Here is a 22,740-nt window from a genome sequence, read left to right on the forward strand (position 1 = left end):
TAGCCCCGCCCCTCACTTTCCTTCGCCACCCCCCCTCCCCCCCCCCCCCCCCCATCCAAACGATCTGTCGGCTGGAAGCTTGGTGCTATTGAGTTGGGTAAGGTGAAAATCAGCGGAGGCAGTCGTCTTCTCATGATCAAATAGTCTTGTTTTAAACCCCCTTCCTTTTGGGAACGCAGGTGTTCATGCTCCCTTCTGCCTCCCCATCCAGTTCTCAGCTTTGGGAATGGAACCTGCGTGGGGGAGGGGATTGAAAAGCAGGGGCCTACCGGATAAACGGATAGGAGTGGAATGAGGATCTTGGGGTGTCTCCTCCCACTCTCAATTTTTATATTCTCCAGCTACTTGTTGAATGTCCTTTGGTACCTAACTGCAAGGTGGTTTGCAATGCGAATATCTCACACTGCTGTAGGGGCTCCTGATTAGAGATAGACCAATTTCTATCATAGACTCCTCTCTACTAGATAGCTCTGGGGATCCTACTGTCGAAAGTCGAGTTTCGTAGCACCCTTGCGTGTGATGAGCAGTTTCTTTAGCACTGCTCTGGGGAATCTCCGGCCTCATTAGACAAAAATGGAGCCCCGTCCCTTGGTATGGTACCTTATATGAGAATGGTATGAGACACAGCTATTGTCATCCTTAATTTTCATCAGGAGACCCAGAAGAAGAAATATATAAAGAAGAAGAAATATATAAAATATATTTATATATATATATATATTTATATATATATATATAAATATAATATATTTATATATATATATATTATATAATTATATATTATATATATATATTTATATATATTATATAATTATATATTATATAAATATATAAATATTTTTATATTTACATATATATATATTTTATATATAAATACATATATATATATATATGTATTTTTTTTCTGGTAGCTTTATCCTTTTTAACAGCTTTCTTTTTAACCTTTTTTTTTTAAAACGTAATTTCTACATCCAAGGTGGGGCTCAGCTTATGACCGGGAGATGAAGAGTCACATACTCTACTGACTGAGCCAGCCAGATGCCCCTTAACAGCTTTGTTGAGATGTAATTCACCTACCATACAATTCACACATTTAAAATGTACAATTCAGTGGCTTGTAAAGTATGGCAGGGTTGTGTACCCATCACCACAGTCTATTTTAGTACATTTCATTACCCCCAAAAGAAACCCCCCTCCCTTTTGCTGTCACCCCAAATGCTTCAGCCTCCAACCTCAACCTCAGACAACCACTAATCTACTTTTGTTTCAACAGAGTTGCTTACTCTGGACATTTCATATAAATGAGATCATACAATACATGTAGTCCTTTGTGACTGGCTTTCACAGAGCATAATATTCAAGTTTCATCCCTGTATAGCATATTACCAGTATTTTATTTCTTTTTATCGCCGAATATTCCATTGTATTGATATACTACATTTTATTTATCCAGTTGATGGACATTTGAGGTTATTTCCACTTTGGGGCTATTATGAATAATGCTGTGATGAATATTCATGTACAATTTTGGGGGGGGAACATATGTTTTTCTTTCTCTTGGCAGATACTTAGGAGTGGAATTGCTCGATCGTGTCCCAACTCTGTTTTACTATTTGAGAGACTGTCTCAGAACTTTTTTAGATTGTTTGAATCATCATCCAAGTAAAATTCGTATGTTGTAATTTGTTGCTGTATCCATTAAGAATCTTTTGGGGTACTTGGTGGCTCAGTTGGTTAAGAATCAGACTCTTGATTTTGGCTCAGGTCATGATCTCACAGTTCGTGGGACTGAGCCCCATGTCAGGTGGCACGCTGACAGTACAGAGCCTGTTTGGGATTCTCTCCCACTCTCTCTCTGCCCCTCCCTGCTCAATAAATAAACTTAAAAAAAATTTTTTTTAATCTTTGTTTATTTTTGAGAGAGAGACAGCGTGTGAACAGGGGAGGAGCAGAGAGAGAGGGAGACACAGAATCTGAAGCAGGCTCCAGGCTCTGAGCTGTCAGCACAGAGCCTGATGCGGGGCTCAAACTCACGAACTGAGATCATGACCTGAGCCGAAGTCGGACACTCAACTGACTGAGCCACCCAGGTGCCCCTAAATAAACTTTTTTTTTTTTAAAGAATCTTTTGAGAGAGGGAGGCAAACCAGAAGAGACTCTTTTTTTTTTTTTAATTTTAATAAAATAGTTTTATTTAACCCAAGATTGCCAAAACATCATTTGAACATGTGACCAATATAAAAATTGAGACATTTTATATTCTACTAAGTCTTCAAAATCCAGTGTGTATTTAAAACTAATAAGCACATCTCAATTTGAACACTAAATTTTTACCAGAAAATATTTGATCTGTATTTAAATTTCCTAAAATCCACATGTGAAAAAGTAGATTGACATATCCAGGTTGTTCTAAACATACTTAAAAAGTTCTCTAGTAACTGAATCAAGTAGAAGTTTTAAAATTATATTTAAATTAGTTAAAAAGTCACTTTCTTAGTCACACCAGCTACATTTCAAGTGCTTGTGAGCTACATGTGACTAGTGACTGTTAAGTCTATACTGTTAAGTAATATACCTTCTTGTATATTACTATCTACTTTTTATTTCTATTTAGCTTTTTATCACTTAAAACAAATCTGAACCTTTTAAACTTTATCTGTTTTGTTGGTTATGTATGTATTCCAGTGGTTGATCTGATTTTGTGCCAAAGAGACTCTTAAATACAGAGAAAAAACTGAGGGTGTTTGGGAGTGTGGGGGAGAGGGGAAAATGGTTACGGGCATTGAGGAGGACACTTGTTGGAATGAGCATTGGGTGTTGTATGTAAGCCAATTTGACAATAAATTATATTCATAAAAAAAGAATCTTTTAATCTATAGATCTCCTGCCCTCTTTTCCCCCCTCTGCAATATATTTACTGATGAAACTGGGTTATTTGTCCTGTAGTTTCTAACCATCTGGAATTTGCTGCTTCCCTCCCTGTGGTGTCATTTAATATGTTCTCTGTTCCCTGGCTTTCTTATGAATTGGTAGTTAGGGCAAGAGGTTGATTCCTTTTAGGGTCAGTATTCTGTCAAGAATACTTCATGAATGGTTTCATATGCTTCTGTCAGAAGGCAAAAACTCTCTAGATGTTCCCTCTTTTTGTCATGTGAGCAGCCATGAATAGTCATTGTCTAGATACACATATTCATTAGAGATTATGAAATGGTGGTATTCCAGCTTTATCATTCCTTTTTTTTTTTTTTTTTTAGCTGGAATACTTCTAGAAAGAGAAACTTCCCTTTATCAAACATTTGTTGCCCTGGTATACAGTTTGTATGAGGAAAGCAGAATAAACTTTGATTCTTTCCTCTCATTTGCCAGCTTAAAAAATGAATTTATTGCCTAATACTCTGCAAAAATGGTCATTGAGTTTGTTCTTTTTAGCATCTCTCCGGACTCATAGATTTACATATATTTGATGTGTTTCCATCCATTGCAGCTATTCTTTTTTAATTTTTAAATGTTTTTTTAATGTTTATTTATTTTTGACAGAGAGAGAGAGAGAGCAAGCATGAGTGGGGGAGGGACAGAGAAAGAGGGAGACACAGAATCCGAAGCAGGCTCCAGGGTCTGAGCTGTCAGCACAGAGCCCGACGTGGGGCTCAAACTCACAGACTGTGAGATCATGACCTGAGCCAAAGTTGGACGCTCAACCGACTGAGCCACCCAGGCGCCCCTATTCTTTTTTAATTTTTAAATTTTTTTTAAATTTATTTTTGAGAGAGAGAGAGAGAGACAGAGCATGAGCAGGGGAGGGGCAGAGAGAAAGAGGGAGACACAGAATCCAAAGCAGGCTCCAGGCTCTGAGCTGTCAGTACAGAACCCAACGTGGGGCTCAAATCCGTGAACCATGAGATCATGACCTGAGCTGAAGTCGGCAACTTAACCGACTGAGCCACCCAGGCGCCCTTGCAACTATTCTTATTGATGCTCAAATCATCTCATTTTTGGCACATGGAAGCATCTTCAGTTTGACTCCTGCGTCCTTTTGACAAGACCACAGAAGTATATAATAATTTCTTTGATTTCTGGTATGACCTTCTGGTCTAGGATTACTTTGTACATTTCATACCCAGCTCTGAAATCTGCTGTTTTTCTAAGGATACTTAGTTCCTTTTGATGGGAAGTGGTATTTAGAGATCACAATTTTGTGCTAGGGGTGTTCATTGCTACCGCATTGCTCATTGTTTCTAGGTCTTTTCAATAGATAGAGCTAGGAAGTAGCCTTCTAAGGTTAAATACATCATAAATTCATACTTATTTTTTCAATTCAAATTCAGGATTATAGGGTTTTTACTTAGCTTCTCAGATCTTACATTTACATATTTTCCTGTCATGTGGTCTGATGCTCTTGATGTTTCTCAGCTAGAAGTTGGTGCCCACAAGCCCTCACACTCATTGTTTCCCAAATTGAACTCATCATTGTCTCTATCAATTTTCGCATCCCCAAACCTACAAATCCACCTGTGTTCCCATCTAGGGAGCAGGGCAGGTGGACCTAGAGCCTAGGCAGGCAAATTGAGGCAAAACATGTTTTAGGACTCTGGGTGGTAGGGTTTGTAGACCTCTAATACGGAAATGTCCACATGTCCCATCACTGGTATAGGTGTCCAGGGCAGCAAGACTAATCCCAGACCCAGTGACTGGTAGAGTGTTGTTGCAGTCTCTGTCTTGAGCAGCTTCTTGGCCTGGTAAGAAGAATATAGCATTTAGAGACAAAGAAATCTGTGTGTGTTTGTTTATTACATCAAACCCTTAGGTAGTTCCATGACCTTTAGCAAGTCACTTTCTCTCCTTCGTCTTAGCTTTCTTATCTGTCAAATGGAGACGGGGAATTAATCCCACAGATTTCTTGGAGAAACTAATTTTTTAATATTATTATTTTATTATTTTTTAAAGTAATCTCTACACCCAACACAAGGCTCGAACTCACAACCTTGAGATCAAGAGTCATAGCCCTACTGACTGAGCCAGCCTGGTGTCCCAGAATGTCATTTAAATGCAGTCATGCTGTATGTAGCCTTTTGAGTCTGGTTTCTTTCATTTTGCATAATATGTATGAAATTCATGGATGTTGTTCATTGTATCAATATTCCCTGTTCTTTTTTTACTGCTAATATTGCATTCCATGAATGTACCGTTTATCTTTTATTCAGTAATTGAAAGACATGTGGGTTTTTCCAGTTTGGGCGATCGTGAATAAAGTAGCTATAAACATTGGCATACAGGTTTTTGTGAACAAAACTTCTTGGGAAAATACCTAGGAGTGGTACTGCTGGGTTATATGGAAAGCATATGTTTAACTTTTTTAAGAAACTGTGACTCTTTATGGCTATACCATTTTATATTCCATTTTTTCCAATTTTCTTATTGTGGTAAAATACATGTAAAACTTAAACCATCTTAACCAGTTTAAAGTGGTATTAAATACATTAATAGTTTTTACAACCATCACTACCATCTGCCTCCATATTTCCTTCATCCTGTAAAACTGAAACTGTGTACATTACACAATAAATCCCTATTATTCCACCCTCCACAGTCCCTAGCAATTACCATTCTACTAGTGTTTGTCTCCATGATTTTGATTATTCTAAGTACGTTATATAAGTAGAATCATGCAGTCTTTGTCTTTTTGTGACGGGCTTATTTCACTTAGTATAATCCTCAAGGTTCATCCATATGAACCTCAAGGTTGTAGCATATGTCAGAATTTCCTAACTTTTTAAGGCTGTATAATATCCCATTACATTGATATACTGCATTTTGCTTATCCATTTATCCCTCAATGGACACTTGGATGGCTTACATATTGTAGCTATTGTGAATAATGCTGCTGTGAACATGGGTGTACAAAAATATCTTTGAGACCCTGCTTTCAGTTATTTTGAGTATATAACCAGAAGTATAAATGCTAAATCATATAGTAACTGTGTTTTTAATTTTCTGAGGAATTGCCGTACTGTTTTCTGCACAGCAGCTGTACCATTTTTCAGCCACCAACAGAGCATAGGGGTTCCAATTTCTCCACATCCCCACCAATACTTGCTCTTTTCTTTTTTTTTCCTTTTTTTCTTTTCTTTTTTGTATACTAGACATATTAACGAGCGTGAGATAGTGTCTCATCATAGTCCTTTGCCCATTTTTGAATCAGATTGTAGAATTCTCTATATATTCTGGATATGAATCCCACATCAGATATATGATTTCACAAATATTTTCTTTTATTCTATGGGTTTCATTTTGACTCTGTTGGCATTATCTTTTGATAAATGAATTGGAACATTTTTTCATGATATCTGACTTATTTATATGTTTTTTTGTTGCCTGTGCCTTTGGTGTCATATCCAAGAAATCATTGCCAAATCCAATCCATGAAGATTTTTCTCTATGTTTTTTTCTAATAGTTTTACAGCTTGAGGTCTTATATTTAGGTCTTTGATCCTTTTTGAATTAATTTTCATATGTGGTGTTAGATAAGGGTCCAACTTCATTATTTTGCACGCAGATATCCAGTTTTCCCAGCACCATTTGTTGGAAAGACTATTCTTTTCCTATCGGATGGTCTTGGTGCCATTGTCAAAAATCATTTGACCGTGTATGCAAAGAGCTCTCCATTCTATTTTATTGGTTTATATGTCTGTCTTTATGCCAGTACCACAGTGTTTTGATTACTGTAGCTTTGTATACTAAGTTTTGAAATCAGAAAGTATGAGTCCTTCATCTTTTTTCTTCTTTTTTTAGAAATTAAATTAAATTATTTTTATTTTTATTTATGAGAGAGAGAGACAAAGCATGAGCAGGGGAGGGGCAGAGAGAGAGGGAGACACAGGATCCAAAGCAGACTCCAGGCTCTGAGCTGTCAGCACAGAGCTTGATGTAGGACTCGAACTCACAAACCGCAAGATCATGCAGATGCCTCTTTGTTCTTCCTTTTTAAGATTGTTTGGCTGTTCAAGATCCCTTGAGATTCCATAGGAATTTTAGGATGGAAATTAAAATTTCTATTTTTAAAAAGTCACTGGGATTTTGATAGGGACTGCATTAAATCTGTAGATTACTTTGGATAGTATTAACATCCTAAAAACATTGTCTTCCAGTTCATGAATATGAGATGTTTCTCTTTATTTATGTCTTCTTTAATTTCATTCAGCAATATTTTATAGTTTTCATTGTATAAGTGTTTCACTTCCTATTGTGTTAATTTCTAAATATTTTATTCTTTTTGATGCTATAGTAAATAGAATTGTTTTTATAATTTCCTTTTCAGATTATTAGCTGTCTGTATACAGAAATGCAACTGATTTTTGAGTGTTGACTTTGTATCCTGCTACTTTGCTGAGTTCATTTATTAAACTTTTTTTAATAAAATCATTAGATTTTGAACATAAAATATCATACCATCTATGAACAGAGATAACGTTACTACTTCCCTTACAATTTGGATGGCTTTTTAAATTATTTATTTATTTATTTTTGGGTGATCACATGTATTGAAAGGGTTGGAAAAAAATTGAATGCACTTTAGTGTAAGAATTTTTGAGTTATCTGCAAATCAACTCATTTCAGGAGTGGAAGGATCCTTGGTCATTTCTTAATATCAAAATTTACACAGGTTTCTCTTTTGAATGTCTTCTACATTTAAAGAGACAATCGTACAAAGTCTTCCATATTCCATACGTGATAAATTCTTTGTTTCAGCCAATTCTTTTAAAAAAAACTTTATGTTTATTATTTATTTTTGAGAGACAGAGTGAGAGTGGGGAGGGGCAGAGAGAGAGGGAGACACAATCTGAAGCAGGCTCCAGGCTCTGAGCTGTCAGCCCAAATCCCGATGCGGGGCTTGAACCCACAAACTGTGAGATCACCACCTGAACCGAAGTCAGCCGCTTAACCTATTGAGCCACCCAGGCACCCCTGTTTCAGCCAATTCTTAATGGAGGGCAACTAGTACAACATCTCCTGGGACAAAGAGCATCAGAATATTCCATTTTGTGTATATACATACACACACACATATCTTTGTATGTTTCCTCATCAATTTCTCTGGTAATCCCAGTTTCTTCCACATCTCTCAACATTGTATTTACATCCTGATCATAAACATGTAGTCTTCCTTGAAACTCTGTTGTTTCTCATTTTCATATAAATTCACTCATCAAGGCCAAGCCTGGTGAGATCCAGGGCTCTTCTACAAGTGCTGGTAGTTTGTTGATGGTCCACATCGTCTGCCATGTTTCAAACCCTGAACCCTTTCCCCTGGATGCCTTTTACTTCTTCTTGCCTAAGTGCTCTGGCCAGAACTTCCAGTACTGTGGTGAGTAGAATGGTAAAAAGAATGAGTAGAATAGAATGGTGAAAGTGAGCATCCTTGCCATGTTCCTGATCTTAGTAGGAAAGCGTTCAGTCTTTCACCAGTAATGTTTACTGCAGGTTTTTCATATATGACTTTTATTATGTTGAGGTAGTTTCCTTCTGTTACTAGTTTGTTGAATATTTTATGAAATAATGTTGAATTTTTGTTAAATTCTTTTTATGCATCTATTGAGATGATCATGATTTTTAGCTTTCATTCTGTTAGTGTTGAATCATCATTGTGTTCCAGGAATAAATCTCTCCTTGTCATGGTGTATTATCCTTTCAATATGCTGCTGAATTCAGTTTGCTCATATTTTATTGAAGGCTTTTGTGTCTATATTAATCAGGGATATTGGTCTGTAGTTTTCTTTTCTTGTAACATTTTTGTTTGGGTTTGGTATCATGATAATGTTGACCTCATAAAAAGAGTTAGAAATTATTTCCTTCTCTTCAGTTTTTGGGAAAACTTTGAGAAGGATAAATACTAGTTTTTCTTTAAATGTTTGGTTTATTGGGGTGCCTGGGTGACTCAGTCAGTTAAACATTGCACTCTTGATTTTGGCTCAGGTCATGATCTCAGAGTCATGAAATCGAGTGTTGGGCTCCACACTGGGTGTGGGACCTGCTTAAGATTCTCTCTCTCTCTCTCTCTCTCTCTCTCTCTCCTGCTCATGCTCTCACTCTCTCTCTCTAAAAAAATAAATTAAATTAAAAAATTAAAAAATAAATGTTTGATATATTTCATCAGTGAAACCATCCGGTCCAGGGCTTGTTGTAAGATTTTTTTTTGAAAGACTTTTTTTTGTTTTGTTTTTTTTAGAGAGACAGGGGGAGAGTATGTGTGAACGGGGGAGAGGAGCAGAAAGAGAGAGAGAGAGAGAGAGAGAGAGAGAGAGAAAAGCTCCACACTCAACATGAATCCCTATTTGGGGCTTGATCCCACAACTCTGGGATCATGACCTGAGCTGAAATCAAGAGTCGGATGCTCAACATGCTCAACCAACTGAGCCACCCAGGCGCTCCTTGAAAGATTTTTTATTAGTGATTCAGTCTTCTTACTAGTTACATCTAGTCAGATTTTCTATTTCTTTGTGAATACGTTTTGGTGGTTTTGTGTTTCTAGGAATTTGTCCATTTTACCTAGGTTATATAGTTTGTTGGTATGTAATTGTTCATGATACTCTCATAATCCTTTTTATTTCCATAAATAGGATTTCCATAGAATAAGTTGTGTCCCCACTTTAATTTCTGATTTTATTAATTTGAATCTTCTCACTTGTTTTCCTTAATCCATCTAGCTAAAGGTTTGTCAATTTTGTTGATCTTTTCAAAGAACCAACCTTCAGTTTCATTGATTTTCTCTACTTTTCTATTCTCTATTTCATTTATCTCTGGTCTGATCTTTAGTATTTCCTTCTTTCTGCAAGCTTTGGGTTTAATTTGTTCTTCTTTTGTAGTTCTTTAAGTTGTAAAGTTAGGTTGTTGATTTGAGATCTTTCTTGTTTGTTAATGTGGGCATTTACAACTATAAATATCCTCCTTCATACTGCTTTCATTGTATGCCATAACTTTTGGTATGTTGTGCTTTCATTTTTATTCACCTCTAAGTATTTTATAGTTTTCCTTGTGATTTCTTCTTTGATCCACTCATTGTTTAAGAGTATGTTTTTTAATTTCCACAATTTTGTGTATTTTCCAGTTTTACTTTTGTTATTGATTTCTAACTTCATCCCTTTGTAGTCAGAAAAGACACTTTATATAACTGTCTCTTAAAATCTGTTGAAACTTAATTTTTGGCCTAACATATGATCTACACTGGAAAATGTTCCACGTGCTCTTGAGAAGAATATATGTGCTGTTGTAGGTTGTATTCTGTTTGTGTCTGTTAGATCTAGTTGGTTTATTGTGTTAAGATCTCTGTTTTAGGATGGTAATCCTGTCCATTATTGAGAGTGGGGTATGGAAGTCTCCAGTTGTTACTGTAGAACTATTTCTTCTTTTAGTTCTATCTATATTTATGGTCTGTAATTAGGTGTGCAAATACTTACAATTGTTACATATTCCTGCTGTATTGAACCTTTTATTAATATATAATGTCTTCCTTTGTCTCTTGTAAAACTTTTCCATTTAAAGTCTGTTTTTTCTGATATTAGTATAGCCACCCCTGCTCTCTTTTGGCTGCTATATTTTATGGCATATCTTTTTCCATTCTTTCAATCTATTTGTGTCTTTGGATCTAAAATGTGTTTCTTGTAGACATAATATAATTGGATGTGTTTTTATGCATTCTGAAAATATGCCTTTTGATTAGATAATTTAACCCATTTACATTTAAAGTAATTACTGATAAGGGGAGATTTAATGCTATCATTTTGCTATTTGTTTTCTATGTACCTTAGAGCTCCCCTTGCCCTCATGTTTATTTCCTTCTTCCTGTCTTCTTTGGTGTTTAATTATTATTATTATTTTTTGTAGTGAAATGTTAAAATTCCTTTCTCATTTCATTTTCTGTATGTTTTATAGCTATTTTCTTTATGGATACCATGGTATTTACATATAACATCCTGAAGTTATAACATTCTAATTTGAATTCCTACCAGCTTAACTTCAATAACATACAAAAACTGCCTGTTTATAGCTCCATCACCACTCTTTTTGGTTGATGATGTCACAGAATACATCTTTATATATTGTGTGCCCCAAAACACAAACTAATAATTCATTTCAATGCACTAGTATCTTAATTTATATAGAAAACCAAATGTGGAGTTACAAACATAAATTGCAATAATACGAGATTTTAGACTAATATTTTAAAAAATATTTATTTATTTTGAGGGAGATAGAGTAGGGGAGGTACAGAGAGAGAGGAGAGAGAAAATCCCAAGCAGGCCCTGTGCTGTCAGCACAGAGCCTGATGTGGGGCTTGATCCCACAAACCTTCAGATCATGTCCTAAGCCAAAATCAAGAGTCGGATGTTTAACCAACTGAGCAACCCAGGCACCCGTAGATTAATTTACATTTTTAAAAATGAACCAGCTCTTAGTTTTGTTGATCTGTTCTACTGGTTTTTTGTTTGTTTCTATATCGTTTATTTCTCCACTCATCTTTATTATTTCCCTTTTTCTGCTGGTTTTAGGCTTTATTTGCTGTTCCTTTTCTAGCTCCTTTAGGTGTAAGGTTAGGCTGTTTATTTGGGACCTTTCTTGCTTCTTGAGATAGGCCTGAATTGCAATATACTTTCCTCTTAGGACTGCCTTTGCTGCATCCCAAAGAGTTTGGACTGTTATGTCATTGGCTTCCATGTATTTTTTTATTTCTTCTTTATCTCCTGGTTAACCCATTCATTCTTTAGTGGGGTGTTTTTTAACCCCCATGTATTTGACATGGCTTTGCCATGACATGACTTTCCAACTTTTTTCTCGTTTGACTTCAAGTTTCATAGTGTTATAATCTGAAAATGTGCATGGTATGATCTTTATCTTTTTGTACCTGTTGAGGGCTGATTTGTGACCAAGTATGTGATCTGTTCTGGAGAATATGTGCACACAGTAGGGCACCTGGGTGGCTCAGTCGGCTGAGCGTCTGACTTCAGTTCAGGTCATGATCTCAGGACTCATGGGTTCAAGCCCCGCATCAAGCTCTGTGCTGACAGCTCAGAGTCTGGAGCCTGCTTCAGATCCTTTGTCTCCCTCTCTCTGCCCCTCCCCAGCTCGCAGCTTGCACTCTGTCTCTCGCTCTCCCAAAAAGAAAATAAACATTAGAAGAAAAAAGAATGTATTTGTGCTGTTTTAGGGTGAAATGTTCTGAATATATCTGTTAAGTCCATCTGGTCCAGTATGTCATTCAAAGCCATTGCTTCCTTGTTGGTTTTCTGCTTAGAATATCTGTCCATTGCAATTTTTAAAAATCTTTTGGTTTCTTGGGGCTCCTGGGTGGCTCAGTAAGTTAAGGGTCTGCTCTTGATTTCAGGTCAGGTCTGATCTCACACGGTTCATGAGTTTGAGCCCCATGTTGGGCTCTGCACTGACAGCACGAAGTCTGCTTGAGATTCTCTCTTCTACCTCTTTCTCTGTCCCTCTCCTGCTTGTACTCTGTTGGTCTCTCTCAAAACAATAAATAAACATTAAAAATTTTTTTAAATGTATTGGCTTCTTGAAATCATCTCTTTCATGTAGAAAATAAAAAGTAGAGTTACAAACTGTTGTTATAATAATAATAGCTTTTATAATCACCTATAATTTACATTTTTTGAGATCTTTATTTTTTCATATGGCTCAAGTTAACATATAGTTAGTATCTTTCATTTCGCCCTGCAAATCTCCCATGAAATTTCTTGTAGGCAGTTCTAGTGGTAATGAATTCCTTCAGTTTTTGTTTATCTGAGAATGTCTTAATTTCTCCTTTTTTTTCTTTTTCAATATAAGCATTTAGTGATATAAATTTCCTTTCAAACACTGTTTTAATTACAACACAGAAATTTAACATGTTATATTTTTATTTTTGTTTAGTGCATAATGTTTGCCAGTTTCCCTTAATAATTCCTCTTTGACACATAGGTTATTTTTAAGAGTGTTGTTTAACTTTCAAACATGTGGGGGTCTTGAGGTATCTTTGCTTTTTTGTTGTGTGTGTGTGTGTGTGTGTGTGTGTGTGTGTTTTAATGTTTTTTTTTTTTAATTTTTGAGAGAGAAAGTGTGCAAGCCGGGGAGGGGCAGTGAGAGAGGGGGACAGAGGATCTGAAGCGGGGCTCTGTGCTGATAGCAGAGAGCCTGACACTGGGCTGGAACTCATGAACTTCGAGATCATGACCTGAGCCAAAGTTAGACGCTAAACTGACTGAGCCATCCAAGCGCCCTGTTTTTTGTTTTTTTATTTTTTAAATGTTTATTTATTTTTGAGAGAGAGAGAACATGAGAAGGGAAGGGGCAGAGAGACAGACAGAGAGAGAGAGAGAGAGAGAGAGAGAATCCCAAGCAGGCTGCACGCTGTCAGTACAGAGCTGGAGGTGGAACTTGATCTCATGAACCGTGAGATCATGACCTGAGCAGACATTAAGAGTCAGACACTCAACCGACTGACACCCCCTCAAGGTGTCTTTGTTTTTTATTCCTCGTTTAATTCTGTTGTGGCCAGAGAACATACTGTGTGTGATTTTATTTTTTTTTAATTGTTATGGCTTGTTTTGTGGGCCAGGATATGATGTCTCTTGGCAGATTGCTGTATTCATTTGAAAATGTGTTTTCTGCTGTTGGAGTATTCTAGAGATGCAACTTAGATTATGTTGGGTGGTAATGTTATTTAGGTCTTCTCTCTTCTTGTTGATTTTCCATCTGCTTGTTCTGTGAATTAGACAGGAGTGATGAAGTTTCAAAGTGTAATAGTAGGTTCTCTATTTCTCCTATCATCTCTATTATTTTTTGCTTCATGTATTTGGAGCAATATTTTACGTATATATACATTCAGGATTGTTTTGTCTCCTTGGTGAATTGACTCTGGTGAATTTTCTTTTTTAATTTCTGAAATCTGCTTTGTATAGTATGAAGACAGCCACTCTAGATTTCTTTTGACATTGCATAAATAAATTTACATTTATTTATGTCTCAGTAAACAGCTTTATTAAGATATAATTTACATGTCATAAAATTCACCCGTTTAAAGTGTACAGCTCTGTGATTTTTAGCATATTCAGAGCATTGTGCATTTGTTATAATAACAATGTTATTTCAGAACATTTTCATCATTCCCTCCAAAACCTTTTTTTTTAACTTTTAATCTATTTATATTATTATATTTAAGGTGTGTGTGTGTGTGTGTGTGTGTGTGTGTGTGTGTGTTGTGGACAGCATATAGTTGGATCTACCCCTCCCACCCCAGCTAATAATCATTATTTTTTAATTGATCTATTTAGGTCATTTACATTTAATATGTCATGTATATTAATATATTATTGCTATGGTCAAATCTAGGGCTACCATTTTATTATTTGTTTTCTATTTGTCCTCTCTGTTTTTTCCCTCTGTTTTGTCTTTCTTGCTTCTTTTGACTTATTTAAATATTTTTTAGTATTCCATTTGAATTTATATTTGGCTTTTTAGTTATAGATCTTTGAATTAAGTTTTTTAGTGGTTGTTCTAAGGATTGATTATATTATGCACCTCCAATTTCACAGAGACTACCTGAGCTAATATCACTTCACATAAATGTGGAAACCTTATAACCTCATGGGACCCTTTCCCTTTATTTTATAGCTATCATATGTATGATGCTTATATACATTGAAAGCCTCCCCTACCAATTATATATTTTTTTGCTTTCAACTGCAAACATTTTATTTTTATTATTTAATGTTTATTTTTGAGAGAGAGCTCACATGCACACATGAATGGGAGAGGGGCAGAGAGAGAGGGAGACACAGAATCTGAAGCAGGCTCCAGGCTCTGAGCTGTCAACACAGAGCCCGACACAGGGCTTGAACTCACTAACTGTGAGATCATGACCTGAGTCGAAGTTGGGTGCTCAACCAACTGAGCTACCCAGGTGCCTCTCAATTGCAAACATTTTCTAAAAGTCTTTAAAAGGAGTAAAAGAGTCCATTTTTTTTACCCCACTGTTTACTGTCTCTCTTGTTCCTCTCTGAAGGAGACATTCTGGAGTTCCTAATTCTCCCCTGATACGATTTCACTAAAATCCAGAGAACATTCTTTAGCCTTTCTGTTATAGCAGGTCTGCTAGTGGGGGATTCTCTTAGTTTTCCTTTATCTGAGTTTTTATTTTCTTCTTTACTTTGAGAGAGAGAGCATGAGTGGTGGAGAGGGGCAGAGGGGGAGAGGGAGAATCTTAAGCAGGTTCCATCCTCAGCATGGAGCTTGATGCAGGCAGGGCTTGATCCCATGACCCTGGGATCATGACCTGAACCAAAACCGAGTCAGATGCTCAACCAACTGAGCCACCCAGGTCCCCCCAACTGAGAATGTTTTTACCTCACTTCATTCCTGAAGTATTTTTTTTTGATGGATATAGAATTATGTGATGATACTTTTTTTTTGTTCCCTGTTAGCACTTTAAAGATATTCCACTGACTTCTGGCTGCCATCTTTTATGATGAGAAATCCACAATTCTGATTGTTATAGCCTTCTATGTAATCTATTGTTTTTCTCTGTTAACCTTACAGATTCCTCTTTTTTCCTTTTAGCAGCACAGTTATGATGTGACTGATATGATATGGCTTTTTTGGGGGGGGGGATTTGATGAACTTCTTGAATCTAAATTTATATATTTAATCAAATTTGGGGAGTTTTCAAGATTTTTTAAATTTCCTTTTTACATTTATTTATCTTTGAGAGACAGAGCACAAGTGGGGGAGGGGAAGAGAGAGAACGAGACACAGAATCCAAAGCAGGCTCCAGGCTCTGAGCTGTCAGCACAGAGCCCAACGCGGGGCTTAAACCCACAAACTATGAGATCATGACCTGAGTCAAAGTCGGACGCTTAACCGACTGAGCCACCCAGGCACTCCTCAGACTTTTTTTCCCACCAATCTCTTTCTCCCTCATTCTTGGACTTTTGATATTGTCTCATAGGTCCCTGAGGCTCTGCTCATTTTATTTGCAATTTGTTTTCCCTCTGTTCTTCAGATTGGATCATTTCTAAAAATTTTTTTTTTTTAACGTTTATTTATTTTTGACACAGAGAGCAACAGAGCATGAACGGGGGAGGGGCAGAAAGAGAGGGAGACACAGAATCGGAAGCAGGCTCCAGGCTCTGAGCCATCAGCCCAGAGCCCGACGCGGGGCTTGAACTCACGGACCGCGAGATCATGACCTGAGCTGAAGTCGGACGCTTAACCGACTGAGCCACCCAGGCGCCCCCAGATTGGATCATTTCTAATGTCCTATCTTCATATTCCATCTAATGAATTTTTAATTTGCAATATTTTACCTCTTGGCTCTAAAATTGCCATTTGGTTATTTTTTTAGTTTCTATTTCTCTACTCAGAACTTCTGTTGTTCCATTAATTTCGAGAGTTTTCACCTTTACCTAATGGAGAATGGGTATAATAGTTTCTTTAATGTCTTCATTTAGTTTTTTTTTCCTAATAAATAAAATGGTGGAATAGGAGGTCCCCAGCTCACTTCCCTCAACACGCACACAGACAACAATCCAGCAGCCATCCACAGAAAAAAAAGTGCCTTTGTGGGAGCTTTGGGATCCTAGTAGGAGGTTGTGAAACCCCAGGAAAGCCCAGGACTAAGGAAAACTGATTTCAGGAAGCAGGCTCTAACCCTGGTGGAAAGCCAACCAAATGTGGTGCTGGGTACAGAATAATAACCCCATCTCTTTATGGACTTGGCTCCAACCCCACTTGGCTGCAGTCCTGCAACCGGTTCCATCCACCAAGGCACCAGGAGGAGCCATGGTCATCTACGCCACCAGTATCAGGCCTGCCAGCCTTGGACACAATTGCAGATCCTGAAGCATCCCTGTGACCCAGCTCAAGCCCTACTCTAACTGCCAGTCTAGAGTCAGACATGCCTGCACAGGGGCCCTATGGGAGACATGCTCCTGGTAACAATCCTGCTAACCTTGTTCTGACTTTGGATCCTGAAGCAACTCTGTAACCTTGTTTCAGCCTTGATCTCAGTCCTACCTACCCAGGGATCCAGCACTGCTGGTCTGTTCTCCTCATAGTAGGCTTACCAACCTCAGTCCTGGCTGTGGACCCTGAAGCCAGTCCCAGCTACATACTTTGAAATGGCCCTGAGACTCAGTGACAACTCCTCTCTGACATGGTTGGAAGCCAGTTCTGACCACCCAGGAAACTGGTGACAGACCTGCCCCTCTGAGCCTCTAATGGCAGGCCTGTCGGCCTAGTTCTTGACTGCAGAACCTGAAGCAACCCTGTGACCCCGTTCCAGCCCTGCTCCACCACAGTTCCAGAGACAATCTTCCCACCCAGGGACTTTCCTTGGGACATGGTGCAAGTGCAGTCAGGGATCTGTGGGAGCCATACCCATCTGTGCCTGATAACAGACCTGCTGTCTGTGGACTTGACTGTAGCAATTTTACAAGTCCACTATTACCTCGATGCCAAAGCCAGACAAGGAGACTATGAGAAGAGATCATTACAGGCCAATATTTCTGATGAACATAGATGCAAAAATCCTCAACTGAATACTAGCAAACTGAATTGCTAAAAGGATCATACAGCATGATCAAGTGGTATTTATCCCAGGGATGTGAACATGGTTCAACATATGCAAGTCAATAAATGTGATACATCACATTAACAGAATGTAGGATAAAAAGCATATGATTATCTAGATGGGTTAGGAGCATTAAGGAATCGACTCCTGAAATCACTGTTGTACTATATGCTAACTAACTTGGATGTAATTTAAAAAAATAAATAAAAATTTAGAAAGTATTATATGATTATCTCAATAGATGCAGAAGAAGTATTTTATAAAATTCACCATCATTTTATGATAAAATCTCTCAACAAATTAGTATAGAAGGCATGTACCTCAATATAATAAAGGCCATATATGAATGCCCACAGCTAACATCATACTAAAGGGTGAAAGCTCAAAGCTTTTCCTCTAAAATCAGGAACAAGACAAGAATGCTGTCTGTCTCCGTGATTATTCAACATAGTACTGGAAGTCCTAGCCATAACAATTAGACAAGAAAAAGAAATCAAAGGTATCCAATTTGGGCAGAAAGAAGTGAAATTGTCTCTATCTGCAGATAACATGATTTTATATACAGAAAACCCTAAAGATTCCTAAAAAAAAAAAAAACAAACCAACTGTTAGAACTAATAAAAAAATTCAGTAAAGGTGCAGAATACAAAATCAGCATACAAAAATCAGTTGCACTTCTATACACTAACAACCAACTATCTGAAAAACAAATTAAGAAGACAAACCCGTGTGGGACGCCTGGTTGGTTCAGTCGGTTGAGTGTCCAACTCTTGATTTCAGCGCAGGTCATGATCCCAAGGCTGTGGTATTGAGCCCATCAGGCTCTGTGCTGAGCATGGAGCCTGCTTACGATTCTCTCTCTTTCTCTATCTCTCTCTCTCCCTCTGTCCCTCTCCCCGGCTTGTGCTCTCTCCCTCTAAAATAAAAAAAAATAATTTGAAAAATTAAAAAAAAGACAATCCCATTTACAATAGCATCAAAAAGAATAAAATACTTAGGAATAAATTTAAACAAGGAGGTGAAAGATCTGTACACTGAAATCTATTAAACATTGATGAAAGAAATTGAAGAAGACACAAATAATTTAAAAGATACCGTGTTCATGGATTGGAAGAATTAATAACAAATAATATGTGTCAACATACCCATATAACCCTAAGTGATCTACAGATTAAATGGGGTCCCTATAAAAATTCCAATGATAATTTTTCACAGAAATAGAAAAAATTCTAAAATTCATATGGAGCCACAAAAGACCCAAGTAACTACAGCAATACTGAACAAGAAGAAAAAAACCAGAGGCATCTCACTTCCTGATTTCAAATTGTATTACAAAGCTATAGTAATCAGAGCTGTATGGTATTGGCATAAAAACAGACACACAGATCAATGGAACAGAACAGAGAGCCCAGAAATAAACTCACATATGTTCAGTCAACTAAGGTATCAAGAATACACCATGAGGGAAAGGATAGTCTCTTTAATAAATTGTGTTGGGAAAACTGGATATTCACATGCAAAAAAAGGAAATTGGACCTTTGTCTCACACCATACACAAAAATCAACTCAAAATTGGTCAAAGACTTAAATGTAAGACCTGAAACTATAAGACTCCTAGAAAAAAAAAGCATATGGGAAAGCTCCTTGACATTGGTCTTGACAATGGTTTTTCAGGGGATGACACCAAAAGCACAAGCAACAAAAGAAAAATTAAAACAAGTAGGACAGCGCCAAATTAAAAAGTTTCTGCAGGGGCGCCTGGGTGGCTCAGTCGGTTAAGCATCTGACTTCGGCTCGGGTCACGATCTCGCAGTCCGTGAGTTCGAGCCCCGCGTCGGGCTCTGGGCTGATGGGTCAGAGCCTGGAGCCTGCTTCGGATTCTGTGTCTCCCTCTCTCTCTCTGCCCCTCCCCCGTTCATGCTCTCTCTCTGTCTCAAAAATAAATAAAACATTAAAAAAAAAATAAAAAAAGTTTCTGCAAATAAATGAAATCAACAAAATGAAAAGGCATCCTATAGAATGAGAAAATATTTGCAAACCATATATCCATAAGGTGTTGATAGCCAAAATATACAAGGAACTCATAGTATTCGGTGGCAAAAAAAATAAACAAAATGGAAAAACACCGAAATAGACAATTTTCCAAGGTAAACATACAAATGGCTGATGGGTATATGAAAAAGTGCTGAACATCACTAACCATCAGGAAAATTCAAACCAAAACCATAGTGGGAGATCACCTCATGACCTTAAGATGGCTATCATGAAGAAATCAAAAGATAAGTGTTGGCAAGGATGTGCAGAAAAGAGAACACTTATATACTGTTGGTAGGAATGTAAATGGTACAACCATTATGGAAAACAGGATAGTGATTCCTCAAAAACTTAAAAATAGACACACAGTATGATCAAGAAATCTCGCTTCTGGGTCCATATCCAAAGGAACTGAAATTAATATCTTGAGGAGATATCTGCACTCCCATATTCATTGTAGTATAATTCACAATAGCCAAGATATGAAAACAACCTAAGTGTCCATCAACAGACAAAGGGATAAAGAAAATGTCACACACACACACTGGAGTATTATATAGCCTTAGAAAAGAAGGGAGTCCTGGTGTTTGTGACAACATGGATGAACCTCGAAGTCATTATACTAAGTGAAATAAACCAGGCACAGAAAGACAAATACTGCTGATCTTACTTATACGTGGGATCTAAAAAAAGTCAAAGTCATAGAAACAGCGAGTAGAAGAATAGTTACCGGGGGATGAGGAGTAAAGGAAACATGATGTTTGTTGGTCAGCGGGTACAAACTTTCCGGTATAAGCTGAATGAATTCTAGAGACCTAATGTATGGCATGGTGATATAGCTAATATACCTATAGTTAATAAGGTATGGGGCGCCTGGGTGGCTCAGTCGGTTGAGTCTCCGACTTCGGCTCAGGTCACGATCTCGCGGTCCGTGAGTTCGAGCCTCGCATCGGGCCCCTGTGCTGACAGCTCAGAGCCCGGAGCCTGTTTCAGATTCTGTGTCTCCCTCTCTCTGACCCTCCCCCATTCATGCTCTGTCTCTCTCTGTCTCAAAAATAAATAAACGTTAAGGAAAAAAAAAATAAGGTATACTTGAAATTTGCTAAGAGAGAAGATCTTAGGTGTTCTTAACACACAAACATACACACACACACACACACACACAGAGTAACTGTGAGGTGAGGGATAAGTTAATTAACTTCATGGGCTGATCATATCACAATGTATACATATGTCAAAACATTACATGTTATTCCTTAAATATATACAATTTTTACTTATCAATAATACCTCAAAGCTGGAAAAATATAAGTACTTAAATTTTTTTTTTTTTAAGATTTATTCATTTCTCAGAGAGACAGAGCGTAAGCAGGGGAGGGGCAGAGAGAGAGAGGGAGACACAGAATCTGAAACAGGCTCCAGGCTCTGAGCTGTCAGCACAGAGCCTGATGCGGGGCTTGAACTCACGGACCACGAGATCATGACCTGAGCTGAAGTTGGACACTCAACCGACTGAGCCACCCAGGTGCCCCAAAATGGGCTCCAGGCTCTGAGCTGTCAGCACAGAGTTCTGTGCAAGGCTTGGACCCATGAACACGAGATCATGACCTGAGCCAAAGTCAGATGCTTAACTGACTGAGCCACCCAGGCACCCCTGTACTTTTAAAAATAATAAGTCTTTGTCTAAAAATTCCATCATCTGGGTCATCTCAGGGTTGACATCTGTAGATTGTCTTTTCCCTTGGGAAATGGTCAGATTTTCACATGTGTGTGTTTAAGTGATGAGTAAGTTTGGACTGTATCCTGGGAATTTTAAGTTTGCAAACTTAACTTTTAAGTTTGCAATTTTATATTGCAAACTCAGGATCCTGTTAATATCCCTTGGAGAATGTTGGATTTTGTTGGCTTGTTCGTTTTAGCAGGCCATCAACCTGGGTAGGTTCAGATGGCAGGTTCTGTCCCATCTTCTGTGGGTGTTGGTTACAACGTTAGTTCAATCTCTAAAGCCTTTGCTGTGCTATTTGGATTAGCATGTGCCGCCCTGGGGTTGGTCTGTGACTTGGGCATTGGTTTATATCATTGTTCAGTTTTCAGAACCTTGTTGCTCTTCTTCACATTTGTTTCCTGCTTGTGTAGTTCAGAGGTGAGCCTCTGAGGTGAAAAGGGAAAATTAGTAATGTCCCTACCCCCTTACTCTCTAATACATAGGAGTTTCTTTTCCTGGTCCTTTGGAAATAGGAGGCTTCTCCTAGATTATCTGCTGTTGGTGCTTGTTGCACAGTTACGTGGTTTGGCTTGTTCTTGGATCAGGAGACAAAGGAGGGAAAAGAAATATGAAATTCACCCCTCCCCTCATTATAAGTCATTATTCAAGTTCTAACTTAAATCCCTGGTCTGCTTTTTTTTTTTTTCAGTTTACTTTTCAAAGTTCACAGGCTCTTGTTTCTTATATGCTATTTAAGATTTTTATCTGGGGGTGCCTGGGTGGCTCAGTCGGTTAAGCGTCCAACTTCGGCTCAGGTCATGATCTCACGGTCCGTGAGTTGGAGCCCCGCATCAGGCTCTGTGCTGACAGCTCAGAGCCTGGAGCCTGTTTCAGATTCTGTGTCTCCCTCTCTCTGACCCTCCCCCGTTCATGCTCTGTCCCTCCCTGTCTCAAAAATAAATAAAAAAAAAAAAACGTTAAAAAAAAAAAGGTTTTATTAAAAAAAAAAAAAGATTTTTATCTGTCATCAGTGGGAGAGGCTGCGTATCATTACTTTACTTCATCTTGGCCAGCAACAAAGAACTAGTGTCAGTCTCTTCATTATTTTCGGTACTTTATTCTTCTATATAAATTGTAAAATCTTTTTAGCTTTCATGAAAAGTTATGTTGAGATTTTGGTTGGAATTGCCTTCAATCTATAAATCATTTTGGGGAGAAATTCCATCCTTACAGTATTGAGTATTTATATTCATAAACATGAGATGTTTCTGCATATTTAAGGTCTTGGTTTAACGTTTAGGTTTATTTCTTGATGCCATATAGTTTTTGTTGCTGTTGTGAGTGACATCTTTCTATTTTAAAATCTACTTTCTGGGGCACCTGCGTGGCT

At 37.7% G+C, this 22,740-nt stretch overlaps 1 protein-coding gene and 1 pseudogene across 4 annotated transcripts in view; one reads left to right on the forward strand and one right to left on the reverse strand.

The window, feature by feature from the left end:
• The window catches only part of LOC122208364 (orphan sodium- and chloride-dependent neurotransmitter transporter NTT5-like), a 55,034-nt gene that overhangs the window by 21,283 nt on the left and 11,011 nt on the right, over nucleotides 1-22,740 (forward strand). The window contains exon 1 of one of the 4 annotated variants that reach the window (XM_042919345.1): nucleotides 45-97. The exons of 2 other annotated variants lie outside the window; for them this stretch is intronic. The gene's annotated coding sequence lies outside the window, so the exon portion shown is untranslated. Of the gene's footprint in view, nucleotides 1-44; nucleotides 98-22,740 lie in introns of those variants that run through there. One more of the 4 variants, XM_042919348.1, reaches the window with a different exon arrangement.
• On the reverse strand, nucleotides 7,968-8,280 carry LOC122208367 (annotated as a pseudogene).

The sequence above is a fragment of the Panthera leo genome, chromosome E2 (assembly GCF_018350215.1).
Source record: "Panthera leo isolate Ple1 chromosome E2, P.leo_Ple1_pat1.1, whole genome shotgun sequence".
In the NCBI taxonomy this organism is placed as follows: domain Eukaryota; kingdom Metazoa; phylum Chordata; class Mammalia; order Carnivora; family Felidae; genus Panthera; species Panthera leo.